This window comes from Xenopus laevis, chromosome 5L (genome assembly GCF_017654675.1).
Source record: "Xenopus laevis strain J_2021 chromosome 5L, Xenopus_laevis_v10.1, whole genome shotgun sequence".
Taxonomy (NCBI): Eukaryota; Metazoa; Chordata; class Amphibia; order Anura; family Pipidae; genus Xenopus; species Xenopus laevis.
In genome coordinates this window covers 94,606,824-94,624,537 of record NC_054379.1, presented here as the reverse complement: position 1 = coordinate 94,624,537, position 17,714 = coordinate 94,606,824, and the positions used below count along the sequence as shown (strand labels likewise).

Sequence of the window (17,714 nt, the reverse complement as noted above, 5' to 3'; positions counted from 1 at the left end):
AGTGACTGGATGTCTAATATAACAGAACACTACTTCCTGCTTTTCAGCTCTATAACTCTGAGTTAGTCAGCGACTTGAAGGGGGGCCACATGGGACATTTCTGTTCAGTGAGTTTGCAATTGATTCTCAGCATTCAGCTCAGATTCAAAAGCAACAGATATGACCCATGTGCCCCCCCCCAAGTCTCTGATTGGTTACTGTCTGGTAACCAGGGTAACCAGTCAGTGTAACCCGAGAGAGCTGAAAAGCAGGAAGCAGAGCTCTGGCTATTATGTGAGACATCCAGTCACTCCAGCCTTTATACATTACATATTTGGCTAACTAACTATATTAGAAACTTTTTTATTTTGCACAGCCTATCTATTTACCCAGTTTTTATTTTTACACTGAACAATTCCTTTAACGTGTTAGTACATTGTGCATACTGAATATAAATAATATTTTCCTCTATGTTAGCTCAGCTGAATTTTCAATTTTTATGCATTGCTTTTTTAGTTTTTTATGTTGTATATCAAAAACACTGGCTTGGTTTATTTCAAAGCTTTTGAAACTGAAAATTACCAGCAGCAAATTCCTTTTACAGTGATATTGGTAAAGAAATACTTACAATACTCTCTTCTAATGAAGCTTAATATGTTGGGATTGCTATAATTAAGGTTCCGACCCCTGTCCTCATAACTGTAGGACAGGACAAATTAATTACAATATAAAACATAGAGGCATGTTGAATGAAGTACAGAATAAATTAATGAACATGCTTTGATCATTATATTTCTTAGGTTTAGTTTTCTGTGGATGAATACAATGAAACCTCAAATTTCCCCCCCCCCCGATTTTAGATATTTCCTCATTTCACACCATTTTTGTATTCCCACCAACATACAGTATAATAATTATTCATTTACCTGATTTTACATTTTCCCTGATTTTACACAATTTTTCTGGTCCCCTAAAACACGTAAAATGTGGGTTCACAGGGCAGGGTACAGGCAGTCACCAGGTTACATATGAGATGGAGAGGTTCTGAAGGTTTGTTTTAAGTTGAATTTGTATGTAAGTTGGAACAGTATACTTACCTATAAATGCAACTTAGACAGATCTATGTCTTAAAGCATTTTTTTTTTACCTTTCTGTGCATTCTGAGTGAAGATACACAGCAGCAAGAGAGGGGTAGGGCACGCTCCCCAGTAGACAACATGTTTTAGAAGGGGTTTGTTGGGACAGTTTTTAAGATAAATGCTAATAAATGCCACGCAAACCACAATATTCTACAACCTCACAGCCCTTACAGTGAATTGTCAGAATTCAGAATTGTCATGCATTACCAACATAATTTAAATTGCCTCACTAAAATAAAACGTTGGTGTTGGTGACGTCAAAGTTTTTCACTTCGAATCAAAGTCGAATTTGGCCTATTCGATGGTCGAGGTATCCAAAAATTACTTTGAAATTTGAAAATTGAAATTCTAAAATTCACTTCGACCCTTAGTAAATGTGCCCCTAGAACGCAAATATGTCTAGTGACATTGCAGAACCCCGGAGCTTCAGGGTTAGAAGCCAAGTGTGTGAGCTGTTATCTGGAAACCCCTTATCCAGAATCTCCCATAGACTCCAATTTCATCAAATAAGGCAACATTTTAACCTATTACCTTTTTCTCTGTAATAACAAAAATTAAAATTGTCGAGCTATATTATAACCTGAGCCTGCAAAAAGTCCAAATCCGAAAATCCATCATCTCAGACCTGCTGAGGTTGTATAAGTCAATGGGAGAGGTCCCTATCCTATTTGGAAGTTTTTGTGCTCTGCCCTGGAATTATCCTGAAAATCTGACTATTTTGGGATTTTCTGGCAAAAAATCCGAAAAATTCTGACTTTTTAGGAAGTAGCCCGAAAAAATAAAATGATTCAGGAAAAAAAATCAGAAAAAAATCATATGATTCGGATTTTCACTTGATTTTATTGAGGTTTTTTCCCCAATCTGATTAAATCGTGATTTTTTAATAATAAGTATTTGCCAGTTGCCGAAGTTGTATATAAGTCAATGGGAGAAGTCCCGAAGATATCCTGATCTGCTCTGGTTTTCATGCAATAATCCAAAGATTTTGTGGTGACAAATTTGGATTGTACAAATTTTCGGGAAAATGTAATGATAAATAAGGAGAAATACCCTGTGCTGATTTTGTCGGAGTATATATCAGATAGAAATTAGATAAACTCGGATTTTGATGGAGTATATAATAAAAGAGCTACATGAGAAAGATCCCAAATCAAGATGAATGCTTTTATGTCTCAGTTCCATTGCTTTTTAGTATGCAAACTGCTTTTATATAATGCATATATGATAATATGAGATTATGTTTTTCAAAGATTCTGTATTTAGTTAATTCCTAAAAGTATATAATCTGCATGTCTCAAAAAATATAAAATTGAACATGTACCAGCGGTGAGCATTGCTGCTGCAGAATTGTTTACTCTTATACAAATGTCACATACTATTAAATATCCTGCATACTAATTACAAATTACCACAATAAGTAATTCTTTAATATTTAAATCAAAACTCTGCTTTTTATGCATGAATAACACTTCAAAGGATATAATTTCTATTCCGCGTGTCTACTGGGGCATCTAATTTGTAATGTATGCCTCCAATATGCCTTTCTTTGATGATGTATTTAATCTTAATTCTCCTCCTTGCTGGAGAGTGGCACTTCTCTCAATCCCAGTAGAAAATACATAAATCATGCACCTATGTACAGTACTTAAATCTTAAATTCGTTATGCATTTCATATTTTTACAATGCCTTACATGTTTGTTTTAAATGTCCAACATACATAGAATTATCAAGATTACTATACCGGATTCCTTGCTGCTTACAGGTGGTTATACGGTACAATAGAGCAAATCAAATGTTTTAGGAGGGCCCCCTTAGTCAACTGCCCTTACAAGCAATAAAGACTAGAGTATTTAAAGGGATGGTTTGCTTAAAAAGAGAATGGACATTCTATTTTTGAGCAATTATCAATATTTCTATTATTTTTCTAATAGCAGACATTGCATGTGTTATATGATTTAGTGTGTTTTTTATGTCTTGCAGTGTGGGTGAAACTTAGACTGTACTCACCCCGTTAAATACTTTACAAATTAATTTAAAAAAAAAGAATGTTTTTCAAGATACACTTACCATTGCCTGCTACAGAAACTCGCTAGGCTTTAGTTGCTGGATTTTGACATTCACATTTTTTGTGCTGCAGCTTTGCCGTACACACACCTGATCCTGTAAGCCAAAGCAAAGACATAAAGGTATAATAATCCGCAAGAATATTTCAAAGATCAATTCACATACATATAAACACTACCAGGTAGCAGAAGAATACAGATAAGAGGCATAAGACCTGAGTGAATAACTTCATATACAACAAATTCAATCTCATTATGAAATTGAATTTATAATGAACAATGTATAGTACTAATTGTTCTATTTTTCACCTTTCTAGGTGACATTACAATTAGGCAGAGGAAGACCACAAGTGAACACCAAAAGATGTCCATTTGTTCAGAAAAACTTTTAAAAATTGTGGAGGATATACTTGCAGAATATGTTATTGAACTAATAAATCAAGGATAGCCAGACCAATAAATAAATCAAGAAGCCACATGCCATCAGTTCTTGAATGTAAACGGCACAAAGAAAACATAAACCAAAGGGTTATTTATTACAGTATTGTTTTCCGTTATTTAGCCTTTGTTAAATGTGCTTTTAAAAGATATTTAAAATGAATTCAGCTTATCCTAAATCATGTGTTTAACAACCCAGTGACACCAGTGATTGTATGTACTTGTAGTGACAGGATTTGTTGGGGGCTTATCATATCAGAAACTGCCAATGTGGAACAGTCATTCTTACATGCAGCGCAGTAAACCGGCTTTACCTGGTGTGTTTAGTCGAGCAAAGGATTAACAAAAGCATCTGTGAATGTAGTCGCTTGAAATAAACCAGATCCCCACTTTTATATACAACAAATCTATTATAAAACCCACTGGAGGAAAATGATTCATATAATGTAATTTTGTCCTGGAATAATGAATAACAAGAATGCACCAAATTTTGCTTTTCAGGATGCAGCTGAACCCCAAATCTTTCCTGAGGGTTTCTGCAGAATCCCAAACCAAATCCAACCCCTAATTTGCATATACAAATTAGGAAACAGAAGAAGGAAGTGATCCACCTCATAATATGACGGCAGTTTCCTCTCTAGAAGGAAACTGGGTCAAAATATTTTATAAAAGAAAACTTTGGCCAAATTGAAGGCTTTTTCTGCAAGGCCGGCTGAATCCAACAGCCTGGTCAAACCAAATCCAAACCCTGAAGTCGCATGACTTTGGCCAGGTGCTTGCATTCAGTCAAATCTGAATAGTGCTGAAAAAGGCTGGGATTTGGCCAAATCCCGAAATGAATTTAGGAATCGGCACATCCCTAATGAATAATAATTTTCTTTGCCAGCTTTTATAAAAATCCTTGACCAAGTTTGATTTGGAGAGGAAATTAATGTCAGTCTTATTTCACTTATAAGTGCTTCTGACATTTTATATTTGGTTGCTTATCTGATTTGAGAAAGCTTTAAAGGTTAAGCTATATAAACAATTAAGTAATGTTCTAATTAATACCACTAATATTTTTATCCCTAATGAATAGTAATATATTTCCTTATAATTTCCATCATGCCATCTAATTAAATTCCCTGTGAGTGGCCTTGAAACTGTTTCTTATTTAGCCTGTCAAATTACCGATGGTTCCTAGGAGATATGTTTACGTGTCAAATGTAGAAGCATCCAAACCTTATTATTTTTTAATCATGAATAATACTGCATAAAACTATATATAGTACATTTCCATTAATCATATTTAATATTTTTAATTGCCTGACATACATAAACATGTTACATAGCTCTGGCTATGGTCCCTCCGGATACATTTAAAATAATTTCCCTTGTAATGTATAGAGCCTTGTTGGGGTGTAGTATGCTAATAACACATTAAAAAAAAGGTATAAAAGGTAAAAGGTATATTTAAATAACGCCTCAACAACAAGGTCACATTAAAAGTTTGTTTAAATTCACAGTGCTGTCCCCAGATTTTCCATTAAAATCAGATCAGCTTTGTAAGTTTTAGAATTGGGTGACATCAGTGCACTTCCTCTGTTCTGTAAAAATGCCTGGCCCTGGGCAAGAGCACACTCAGTGGAATCATTTCAAGCTGTTTTCTAAGAAGATCAAGAGGTTGGCATGCAGAACTGACATTACTAGGTGGACACATGGCAGCAATATACTACTAATGTGGTACATTTTGAGTGGTGATTTCTCATTTAGGAAGGAACAGTTGCAAAAAAACCATGGTATTTATGAGTGTAAAGTGCAACTTTGAATCCAACTGGCTATTTTTTTAAAATCAACAATACAGGGTTTTTTTCCAATAATTCCAGTGTAATTGCAGCCACACGGTGCTGAAATGTGCTTGGGATTCACAGTAGATTGGATGCAATTACATTGAAAATGTTCATACTTAATATGTTAAAATGATGGCTGCTTGTGATCCTTTAAACACACATATGCTACATCTATTGATTCAGAGCACTGTGGGTACCCTGGAGCTATGTGTACCTGGTGTGCCCCTGAAATGTTACTTCATGACATAATTAACTTGTCACAATGTGTTAGTAATGCCTTTTTTTATTACATGCTTTGGAAGGGGTGCTGATCCCCTATATACCAAGCACCAGGCTATTCTTATTTGGAGAGGCTTGGGGAACAAGGTACAGGTATGGGAGCTGCTATCAAGTATGTGAGGGACTTAGAATTTTGGTAATTTGGGTCACCATACATTACATACCTCCCAACATGTTGAAAACAGAAAGCGTGACAAAAAGACAGTTTTGCTTATGAAGGTGAATTCCCCTTTTAGTTGTGTAAGTCCTTTTCTTATCTAAAACTGTTACAAAAGTATGTTAAGTATGTATTCTGGGCTCTCTGACAAGAGCCAATTAAGTTAGAAATTTTGTATCTTTTTTTGGCAGTTCAGTGCAGCAGATCAAAGAGAAACTGGGGACATATCAGTACATATCCGGGACTGCGGTTTGAGCTGTCAAAAGCAGGACTGTCATGCTCAAACAGGATGGTTGGGAGGTATGCATTTAGTATTGTGTTTCAGCACATTCTGTACCTACTTTCTTTCTGTCTAACTTTCCTCTACAGTCCCTTCATCTCTTACAACTCTCTTGCCATCATCAATTTGTATTTGACTCAAATTGATTTTAACTAGTGAGGAATAATAGTATATTGTACTGACAAGCTATTGACTTTGAAAACAATACATGGGGGCACATTTACTTAGCTCGAGTGAAGGATTTGAAGTTAAAAAACGTAGAATTTCAGAGGTTTTTTTTTGGGTACTTCGACCATCGAATAGGCTACTTCGACCTTCGAACTAAAAATCGTTCGACTATTCGACCATTCGATAGTCGAAGTACTGTCTCTTTAAAAAAACTTTGACTACCTACTTCGGCACTTTAAACCTACCGAGCATTAATGTTAGCCTATGGGGATCTTCCCCATAGGTTTTCTAAGATTTTTTTGATCATAGGAAAATCCTTCGATCGATGGATTAAAATACTTTGAATCGTTTGATTCGAAGGATTTAATTGTTCGATCGAAGTATTTCCCTCGATATTCGACCAATAGTAAATGTGCCCCATGGTGTCCAGGTTGGTGTAACACACAATATGGCAGCTCCCATATATTTTAAGTGAAACGTCAGCTGCTTTGATAATGATATGTCCTGTAAAAATTATTTTCATTGTTGGAAACTATTTTATGCTTTTTTTCCCCTTTAATACAAAATGAAAACAAATGAACCTCTTTGGGCCAACTGCAGAAATTCAGAAAATGGCTCGCTACCTACAATGGCACATTTTCATGCTGTCTAAGCAATATTTATTTGCAAACTAGCCAAGCAGCTGCTTCTAGAATTCACTGTGTTATTGCTTCATTTTAAACATTTTATTTGTTTTATGTTTTTTTGATACGTTTTCCCTTTGCATTATGTACCCAACAGTGTGCTATTTTATATTTTTAATATTATATTTCTAGGATAAATTACTAAATTAGCCAAACATCATGAAAGCAAGCATTCATGGTTGTGCTTGGCTGCTTCAGCTAAATCTTAGCAAGCTATTTCAGGAATTTGCCCATTTGCAAAAATAATGCAATAAGTAATGCTCTGGGGATATTCACAGTGCAACATATAACACTCTGTGGCTAGCTAAAGGAGAATAGATGAAAGGTTATGTGGTTATCCAGGCTACATGATGCCTTTACTAAATTACAGTTAGTATTACAAAGACATGAACTGTGTAATTGAATATAAGTTTTAACTGAAACACAAATATATCTCAAGGCAATAATAGCCATAAAAAGCAAGTAATGGCACCACAGTAAAGCAGTATTGCATCATACTGAACATTCCCCCCTACATATACCCAAGCAAAATATATGCTTATCAATGGCTCATTTTAGATTTGGCTTAAATTTATGGAGTTGCTGGAGTTAACTACAACTGAATCAGTGACACATTAATGAAGATATTGACAGATAATGTTAGCCAAATTTTTCTCTCAGCAGTAAAAGCTGGGAGATTTCTTTCTCTCCAAAGGTATACATGAAGTTCTGTTAAGGTGGTACAGAGATCACACCATTGTTGCAACCTTGCTGACCTCTATTTGTTATTACGTGTCTAGAGTGCAGAAGGTGCTGTAATTATAGCCCAGGGCAGGGAAGTCAACAATGTATTAAAACTGTAGATTGTTCTTTCCTGATGATCTTTTTAACACTTTTGGAAAAGGAATTGTGTAGCGCAGTAATGGTTTGGAATCATCACTTTAATTTTTACAAGTATCACAGTTAGGGGCCCATTCACTAAGCTCGAGTGAAGGAATAGAGGAAAATAGAGGAAAAATAGTTCGAATTTCGAATGTTTTTTTTGGCTACTTCGACCATCGAATTGGCTACTTCGACCTTCGACTACGACCTTCGACTTCGAATCGAACGATTCGAACTAAAAATCGTTTCGAATATTCGACCATTCGATAATCGAAGTACTGTCTCTAGAAAAAACTTCGACCCCCTAGTTCGCCACCTAAAACCTAACGAGGCCAATGTTAGCCTGTGGGGAAGGTCCCCATAGGCTTTACAAGGGTTTTGTGATCGAAGGATAATCCTTCGATCGATGGATTAAAATCCTTTGATCGTTCGATCGAACGAATTGCGCTAAATCCTTCGACTTCGATATTCGAAGTTGAAGGATTTTAATTCGGCAGTCGAATATCGAGGGTTAATTAACCCTCGATATTCGACCCTAGGTAAATTTGCCCCTTAATATGGTGTTATAACATATAAAATATAATGGAAGGAGTTGGTATAAGTAATACTAATATTTTTCCCCATGCAGGACTTATTTTTATATACCCTTCCATTGGTAAAGAAAGCTATATGACACTGGAAGGTTTTCCAATAAGTCTTACATTATTTTAATAATGTATATTTCCAATAATATATTGCAATTCATTTGATTTTATTCAGGCAAGGATATACAAAAATATGCCATGTCCCAAATTGATATAAATATATGTGTATGTTATCAAGATAACTTATAAACTCAACTGAAAATAACTACATATTTTTTTCAGCCACTGACCACAGTAAAAACATTGTTCCAATAAATTCCCTAGCCTGATATAGCCAAAGCCATAGCCTCACTTGTATTCTTGGGACCAAGAGCTATGTATAGCTATAGCTTCATAAAGGGATTCTGTCCTGATTCTATGGTGTAGTTGATATTTATAAATGACACAGTTTACATTACACATAATTCACTATACCATATAAAATAAAATGTAAAATGTTTGAAGCTGTAAGGCAGTGTAGGCAGCCATCTCAGATCATTGTGCCTGATCCTGTGCTTTCACGAAGAGCCATCACTTTACAATGGAACTGCTTTCAGATAAGCTATTGTTTCTCCTAATTTATGTAACTAGAGAAGTCGCAGTGGGACTAGGCTTTTTTGTATTAAGTGATATTCTCATATCTACCAGGGAGCTATTTTCTTTTGTCAGGGAGCTGCTATCTGGTTACCTTCCCATTGTTCTACTGATGGGCTGCTGGGGGAAAGGGAGGTGGATGATATCACTCCAACTTGCTGTGTAGCATTAAAGAGTAACTAAAGATTATCAGAGTGCAAGTCACATGACTGGGGCCCCTGCGACTAACAACATGTCTAGCCTCATATCAGATTTCAAAATTAAATATAAAAAATCTATTTGCTTTTTGATAGATTTTAAACAGCTGGTAAAAAAATAATTTCCAATTTTACTTTCTTCAGGAAATGTTTTGAAAAAGTAATTTCCAATTAGCAATGATATAACAAAACAGCATGTGAGGCACAATGCCGTGAAATCAGATACTGTATGTATTCATAGAGAAATTAGATAAGGCGTTCATTTCATATGTTTTGATTTTCAGTTTTTAGAATTAATTGAATGTGTTCTTTCAAGTTTTAGTTTTAGTGCCTCTGTATAATATCGATTAGAACAGATTCGCTTTGTACTATTTTCTATATGCCAAAACAAATAGACTGCTCTATCTTTTGTAAAATGAGAAAGAGCAGCAATCATGGTAGCTGTGTTTTTCAGTAGGGTCGTAATGAAGTAATGCAAGTTAATTTTCCAAATCTCTCAAAAGAATTCTAGGTTATAGATCGGTGTTAAGGAAGAATAATGACTACTGGTACTTTTAAAAACATTTGTTTGTAGTTTCAGGTTCAAATAGTTTTTTTAATCCCCTATTAAAGTTAATTAAAATAAAAACATTAATTATTAACAACATAATTTTTTTTATAAATTAGTGGGATTTGACTGCACTCCTCACAATAATAACAAAATATACACACACACTCACAAACACACACATACGCTCACTAAGGGGCAGATTTATCTTTTTTTTTAAATTTCGAATTTAAAAATTTTAATTTTCATGTTTATTTTTTTATTTTTAAAAAATTGTAATTTTGCAATCTATCATATACTGGCACTCGAATTAGATTATTCGCCACCTTAAACCTTCCGAATTGCTGCTTTAGCCCATGGGGGACATCCTGGAATCAATTTGGAGTTCTTTGGAAAAATCAAGGTGAAAATCAAGGTGAAAAACTGGAATCAAATTTGATTCTTATTCGATTCAAATTCGATTTGAGTTTGCGGGTCGATCGCACTCGCCTGAATTTGAAAAATTCTAATATTTTTTGAAAAATTTCAATTGTTTTTTTTCTATTTCAAGTTCATGGGAGTTTATGAGACTTTTTACAAAACATGAGCTCAAAATTCGATCCTTGAATAATCTCCTCCTCAGTATATGTACAATATACAAATAGGGGCACATTTACTAAACTCGAGTGAAGGATTCGAATGAAAAAAACATAGATTTTCAAAGTATTTTTTTGGGTACTTCGACCATCGAATAGGCTATTACGACCTTCGACTTCGATTCGAACGAACTAAAAATCGTTCGACTATTCGACCATTTGATAGTCGAAGTACTGTCTCTTTAAAAAAATACTTTGACTATATACTTTGGTAGTTTAAACCTACCGAGGTTCAATGTTAGCCTATGGGGACCTTCCCCAGCACTTTTCTAAGTTTTTTTTGATCAAATAAAAATCGTTCGATTGATCGATTAAAATCCTTCGAATCGTTCTATTCTAAGGATTTTATTGTTCGATAGAACGATTTTTATATAAGTATTTGCGCTAAAATCCTTCTAATTCGATATTCGAATTCCAAGGATTTTACTTCGAGGGTCGAATTCGAGGGTTTATTAACCCTCGAAATTCGACCCTTGATAAATCGGCCCCATAATATTGATTTACCCAAACACACTTCTCATCCTCCAATAGTAACAATTTTAAACAATGTATAAGAAACTGTGGTGGGAATGTACCAAAAGTTGGTAATGGTAAAATATTCACAATGCACTTAAAATGTATACCTTTGTGCAAATTTTAATATCACTTTTGCAAACCTGGAAACTAGCAAACAAGTCAGACAGTATAAGACAGATGGTCTTATTGGTTTGCACCAGTGTATGTAATAAAACTTTCTACTGAATAAGTTATTATATTTGCTCCAAAAGATTATGCAACCTTAAAACATGCCTTAAAACTGCACTATGGGCAATTAAAATTCACTAAATAAAATAACAGTCTAACAAAAAATATTGTGAAATGCAAACTATTTTTCTGATTTGTGAGAATATTATTGTAAGGCGTCCTTGGCGCATCCAAGATGGCGGCGCCCAGAAGAAGCCATGCGGCCGTCAGACGCCAGCGTGACGCTGGCACATACTTTAGACGCTGGCGTCTAAAAACGTGCAGACGCTGGCGCATATTCTGGCGCACGTCCTGTGACGTCATCTAGCGCGTTTTGGTGCGAAAATCCACCTATTTAAAGTCGCCAGAAGGTTCTCTCAGTGCCCGAGTATAGGTTCTTCTATCCTGAGTTCCTGGGTGCTTACTATTATTGATTCCTTGATCTTTGACCTTGCCTGAAACCTCGACTTTGATATCTTGCTGCCTGGACCGACCTCTGCCTGGAATATCGACCACGTTATCTTGCTGCCTGGACCGACCTTTGCCTGAACTGACGATTCTTCTGCCTAAACCCTTTGTACCACGAACTGTGTTTGCCTAGTTGCTTCCTCCTTGGTCCGCACTCCAAACGGCGCCTTCGGGCCCTGACAATTGTATTAATGCTTTGAGTTGAAATCAGTCTGCACCCCCTAAAGGTCTCCATCCCTAGGCCCAAGTCATAATGGATATTAATTGCTTTACAAATATATTATACCGTTAAGGGATTCCTTATCCAGAAACCCAATAGTATTCAGAAAACTACATTTTCAAAATTGATTTCCTTTTTTCTCTGTAATAATAAAACAGTACCTTGTATTTGATGGTAACTAGACTCCATTAATCCATATTGGTGGCAAAGCAATACTATTGGGTTTATTTTATGTTTAAATGATTTATAGCATACTTTAGGTGTGGTGATCCAAACTGTAGAAAGATCCCTTATCTGGAAACCTCAGGTGCCAAACATTATAGATCCTATATCTGTATAGAAAATGGTGTGGAAGAGATAAAACATGTAGGTTTCGACACACATGTAAGAGTAACTTATTTTAATTAAAAAAAATATTCATTTGTATTTATATTGGAAAAGGAAAATGTTCTTGTGTTTAATATGCTCTCAGTTTCAAGATTAAATAAAGACTATTGTGTGTTATGAATAGTGTATGAATTTCATTAACAATGATTGCTGACAAAGGGCAGCTACTGTATGCTTGATAGCTTCTTGTATGTGATCTCGAATCTTCAAAGCAAAAAGGACAAGGTGACCTTTTCTAACGGAGGTGAAATTAAGGCGTATGAAGTAGCATGGCTGATAATATGCTTTATGTAACTGAACTTTCCTTCTCATTTTCAGGTCTTTAAATTATATTATTATAATGTAATATAATTTAATTTTATTATATTCTTGGATGTTACAGAAATTATGTAAATGCATATATCCTGGACATGCAGTAAAAGGAACTGAATAGCAGTATAAGTTCATACTTTGAGTAGCTTTTGGATCATATAGCTACTGTATAATGCTTAAACAGTAAGAATTACTGTATTTTTCTCTTAATATGATAAGGCAAAACATCAAAATCTACTGAAATCTACTGAAAAATAAAACACACAGTGAAGCAATTACTAAATAATACATCTATATATTCCTCTAGTGTAGGCTATATGTTCTAAGTATACTAAGAAATATGATAAATATAAAACCATTACAGTACACTTGTAAGTGGACTACAAATACCTTACTGTACACCAAGGAAGAAACCAGATCAAGGCATTCTTCCATTTGTGCTCACCAATTACCTTTTTATGAGAGTCCAGTACCCTCCAACTCAGGAGTGCCCATACTTTACTAATGTGGGGTCTACTTTTAGTGATGTTGTCCCATTATGATCTACATCCATAAAAGCATTGATACTATTCGGTTCCAATATTACTTAAATATTGATTTACAAGAAAGTGTATATTGCTACATTTAGAAAAACAACTATTTCTTCTGTTACCTTAACATAATAAATATCTGCATTAAAAGCATGAAATTGGAGGGTGATATAGACATGCTGTTTGTTGACAGATCACCAGCTACGTAAATGTCTACTGGTAGACCCCAATCTACCTTTTGGGCAGCCCTGCTCTAACTATTTTTGGTGGGATTACGAATATGCTGGGGGTTATTTACTAAACTCTAATCAGGCTTTGGGGGGGAAAACTCGAATTTTTCAGTTTTTTTTTTTAAAAACTCAAACTTTTCAAGATTTATTAATGCCCGATGCAGTAAAAAGCCAGAATCCAAAAATCCATCATCTCAGACCAGTCGAGGTTGTCACTATCCTATTTTGAAGTTTCTGTGGTCCGTGCTGGACTTTGCCTGAAAATACGGCCATTTCAGACTTTTCGGGCAAAAATCCGAAAAATTTAAAATCGAGGGATTAGTGAAAAAAAACCTAAAAAATACGTACAATTCGTGTTTTAAGATTTACTCGATTTTATCAAGGTTTGACCCGAACCGATTAAATACATTTTTTTTAATAATAAATTAGATAAAGGGGCAAATTTACTAAATTGTGAAGTGACTAATGCTGGCGAAAATTCGTTGCGACTCCAGCTGTACTTTGATTCTGAACGCCTGGCGAATTTGTGCTCTGGCAAATGGACATAACTATGAAAATTCACTAAGATGCTGATTTTACTGAACGTTACCTCTTGCGCCAGACTTGCCTTCACCACCTCAGACCAGGCGAAGTGCAATAGAGTAGATAGGAGTTCCTCAAAATCTAGTTGAAAAAAATTCCTAAGTCCCAAAAAGCTCTGGCATCTTTTCCTTTTTTCAGGGTGATAGGCTGCAAAAGAGCGTACATTTTTTGGGGGGTAACCCGCTTCCTCCCTACAATTCCTAACATATGGCACATAAACTATACACTGGGCTCATGTCTAGGGCAATATAACAACTTTATTTTATTTTATTAAGGTCTCCCTTCTTGTGTAGTGTTATGTATTTGATGCAACATATATGTCCATTGAACTTTAACTTCCCGCCGTATGCAAATTAGGCAACTTTGCTTTGCATGGCACAGTAACAATAGCGCAACTTCGCAAGCGTTCGGCGCCCTGGATGCAACTTCGGATTTTAATGAATTAGCGCTGTCCTGTCGAATCTACGCCTGGCAAAGTGTTGCGCTGTAAGCGAAGCCGTCGCTGGTGAATTTTCGGAGGTTAGTAAATTTGCCCCAAAGTCAGGTATGGGAGTTTTGTCATGGTTTTTTTATTTAAAAAATTTGATAAACTCAAATTTTAGTAAATAACCCCCCCCCGTGTTGATAATCTGCTGGTGGGGCATGATTGATTTATTTTCTCAAAATATGTCTGTTTTTTGTAATTCTGACAGTGGCTTTGTGTCACTAGAATAAAATCAGTTTTATTGATCATCTTTCTACCTCTGCAAACGTTTATAAAGTTTTTTCCAAATTGGTAACCCAAATTAATAGAAATGTTTATAAATTAAATGCTTTCACAACATAAATAATGTAATGGAAAATACATGTGCTGTGTAACACGCTACCTTAAAAGATATACACTTCTTAATGCAGATAATATTTTATTTAATATTAAAATTGTGCATCATTTTTCAAATGTATTCATAGTGTTTCACTGCAGTTTTGATAAAAAGGTTAGTTTTAATGCATGATCAAAAATGTGATGTCCATTATTTGATTTTGTACACAACTTTAACTGTAAAATTATCGAATTTATTAACACGTATTTCTAAAGCATCAACATATTCAGCAGCGTTGACTTTAAGGCAGAGAGATTAAATCCCTAGATGATACTGTCATTAAAATGGTAATCAGTACAGAACAACAACAGATTCTGAATTTCATGTGAAATACTTTAGCATATAGAGCTAAGGCTTGTTTATTGATTTGATTTTACTCTTCATCTAGTGAAAGGTGACCTTCAGCCTGAGAAAGCCCTTGTTCTCAGTTATGTAAAAGTCCAAAAATATTCCTTTCTACAGTCACGGAATGTACAGTATATGTATATGCAGTGTTGGTGTGAGATATACAGTATATTTGTATTTGTGATACTGGGGTTCAAGCTATTTATCAATCCTTCGCTCACTCTTAACTAAAAATTAGGTGTTTTTCCTACAGATTATTATTTTTAGATGAGTATAATGTTTTTGAAAAGTATAACATTTTCTCAGGTTCTTGCTGGTAATTTCTCACCAATATATTTTTCTTACAATATAAACTCTTATAGCTCAAAGGAATTTTCTATGGTGTCTGCATACCAGAGAAAGTGATTTCAAGAAGTAATAAATATGAGACATATGCTGTAGTTAAAAAAAAAAAAAAAAAGCGATACACAGAATCAGATATTTTAAATGGTAATATCATGTGAGAAAAATTGAGCAATGTCAGATTTCGAGACTGTAAAACCCCTGGAACATTAGACTTCAAGGTGCATTACGTCATAGGTACAATTTAGTTTAAAAAAAAACCACTAGAACAGCACTTTTATAATCACTGTGGGGCATAGCCACATAAAAAAGGTACAATTGCTAAGAACTGTGTTGATTCAAAACTAATTAATGGATTCCTAATTAGATTTAGACAGTTTTATATTACCGTCAATGTGATTTAATGAAATACAAGAGAGTAATTTAATGAAAAATATAATGAACTGTTACTGAATTCATTTATTAAAACGAATTAACTGTAAATTAGTAGAATGAATGAATCAATATTAATAATGCAGCAAAAATGCAAGAAGTAATGAGTCTAAAAAGGAAAATAATAGATATAAACTGTCTCCTTTCTTGACATGTTCCTATGGGGTAATCACACGTGCAAAAAGTCAAACAATCCTAGACTTGAGCCATTACATTTTCTATTTGTGGAGAAGTCACACTGTTCTTAAAAGGCATCAATGTAGGAAAAAAGGCCTGGCACACGGAGCAAGTTAAACCGGGGTCCTACCCCTGGTGTGTTTGATGCAATAAACACACCAGGGCTAGGACCCCGGTTTAACTTGCTCCGTGTGCCAGGCCTTTTTTCCTACATTGGTCCATTGGGAGTGCCGTCTCCCTCAGGTCTTGGGCACCAGCGTAAGCCTACGAAGGGCCTGAGTGTGCGCGTGGTCTTTGTGTACTACTTAAAAGGCATCAAACTTAGTATAAAAACAGTTAAAAGTGCATAGTACTAAAGTGAATAAGTACAGCTTAACTATATCCAAAAAGTCTTCATAAAAACAATAAGAAAATATTAATACCTTCAGTCTCAGTTTAAAAATAAAAAATGGGTAAATAGCTCATGATAACAGGTGCATGGCAGGGCCTAGGCTAGGGGTATGCAGAAGAGGCATGTGCCTAAGGTGCAGGGGCACCAGGCATGAACCTTGTCCATCTGCTTACCCCTAGTCCAGGCCCTCTTTTGCCCCACAATGAAGATTGTATCCATGCACTCTGTTGTCCCAGCATGATATTACCATGTCAACAAGAGCAGACACTAGGGAAAGGGTGTGAGGTGGCCAACGGGTTACCTAGGGCACCTGGTGGCTTGGCCGTGCTCTGGTGTATGGTATCAACCCCTGAAAGGGGATACAAATTTAAATTGGCTAGTGTAAAAGCTCCCTATTTACATTTAGTTAGATCATAGATACTGTCAGCTACAGTTCCTGTGTTATATTTTTATATTACTTGTATGAATGCAAAGTTGTTTATCCTGGACTCTCTTCAGGGATGGCCCTGTATGCACACAAAAAATGTATTGATATTTAAAATGATTCATAGCAAAACTTAAACTGCAATTTAAAAGTGCAACTAAAGACTTGAAAATAATTAGACTATGGGGCAGATTTATCAAGGGTTAAATTGAATAGAAAAAACTTTGAAATTTGAATTCAAAAAGACCAACCGAAATTAGGTTGAAGTTTTTTTTGGGTCGAATAGGTCCGTTTTCGATCGAATAGGCCCGTATTCGGCCGAATAGGTCTGTATTCAGCCAAATTCGGATCGAAGGAATATTGCATTCAAACGAATTCGATTCAAAGTTTTTCCCAAAAAAAACTTTGATTTGTCAGAGTCCACCAATTGACTCCAAATATGTTCTAGGAGGTCCCCCACAGGCTAAAACAGCAATTCAGCAGGTTTTAGATGGCGAATGGTCGACGTCAAATTTTTAAAGAGACAGTACATGATAAATTTTAAATTGGACTATTCCCTAGTCGAAGTACACAAAAAAGCTTGAAATTTGAATTTTTTCAATTTGAAAATTCACCTCGACCTTTGATAAATCTGCCCCTATGTGTTGTACTTTGTGCACTAGATGTACAGCAACATGTAAGATTCAAGAATTATATACTAGAGTGCTGTTAATGATGCTACATTTTTGTATCAGCATATAAACTTTTTAGCAGAAAAAGAAAAGGTAAAGAAATAAACTTTTAACCTAAAAAGGCAAAGGAAAAATATATATTAATTA

General features: G+C 35.2%; 1 long non-coding RNA gene across 1 annotated transcript in view; it reads right to left on the bottom strand.

The window, feature by feature from the left end:
• Positions 1-17,714, bottom strand: part of LOC121393748 — a 132,489-nt gene that overhangs the window by 55,253 nt on the left and 59,522 nt on the right. The window contains exon 2 of the long non-coding RNA XR_005961309.1: positions 3,187-3,279. This is a non-coding gene — a long non-coding RNA (uncharacterized LOC121393748). The remainder of the gene's footprint in view (positions 1-3,186; positions 3,280-17,714) is intronic.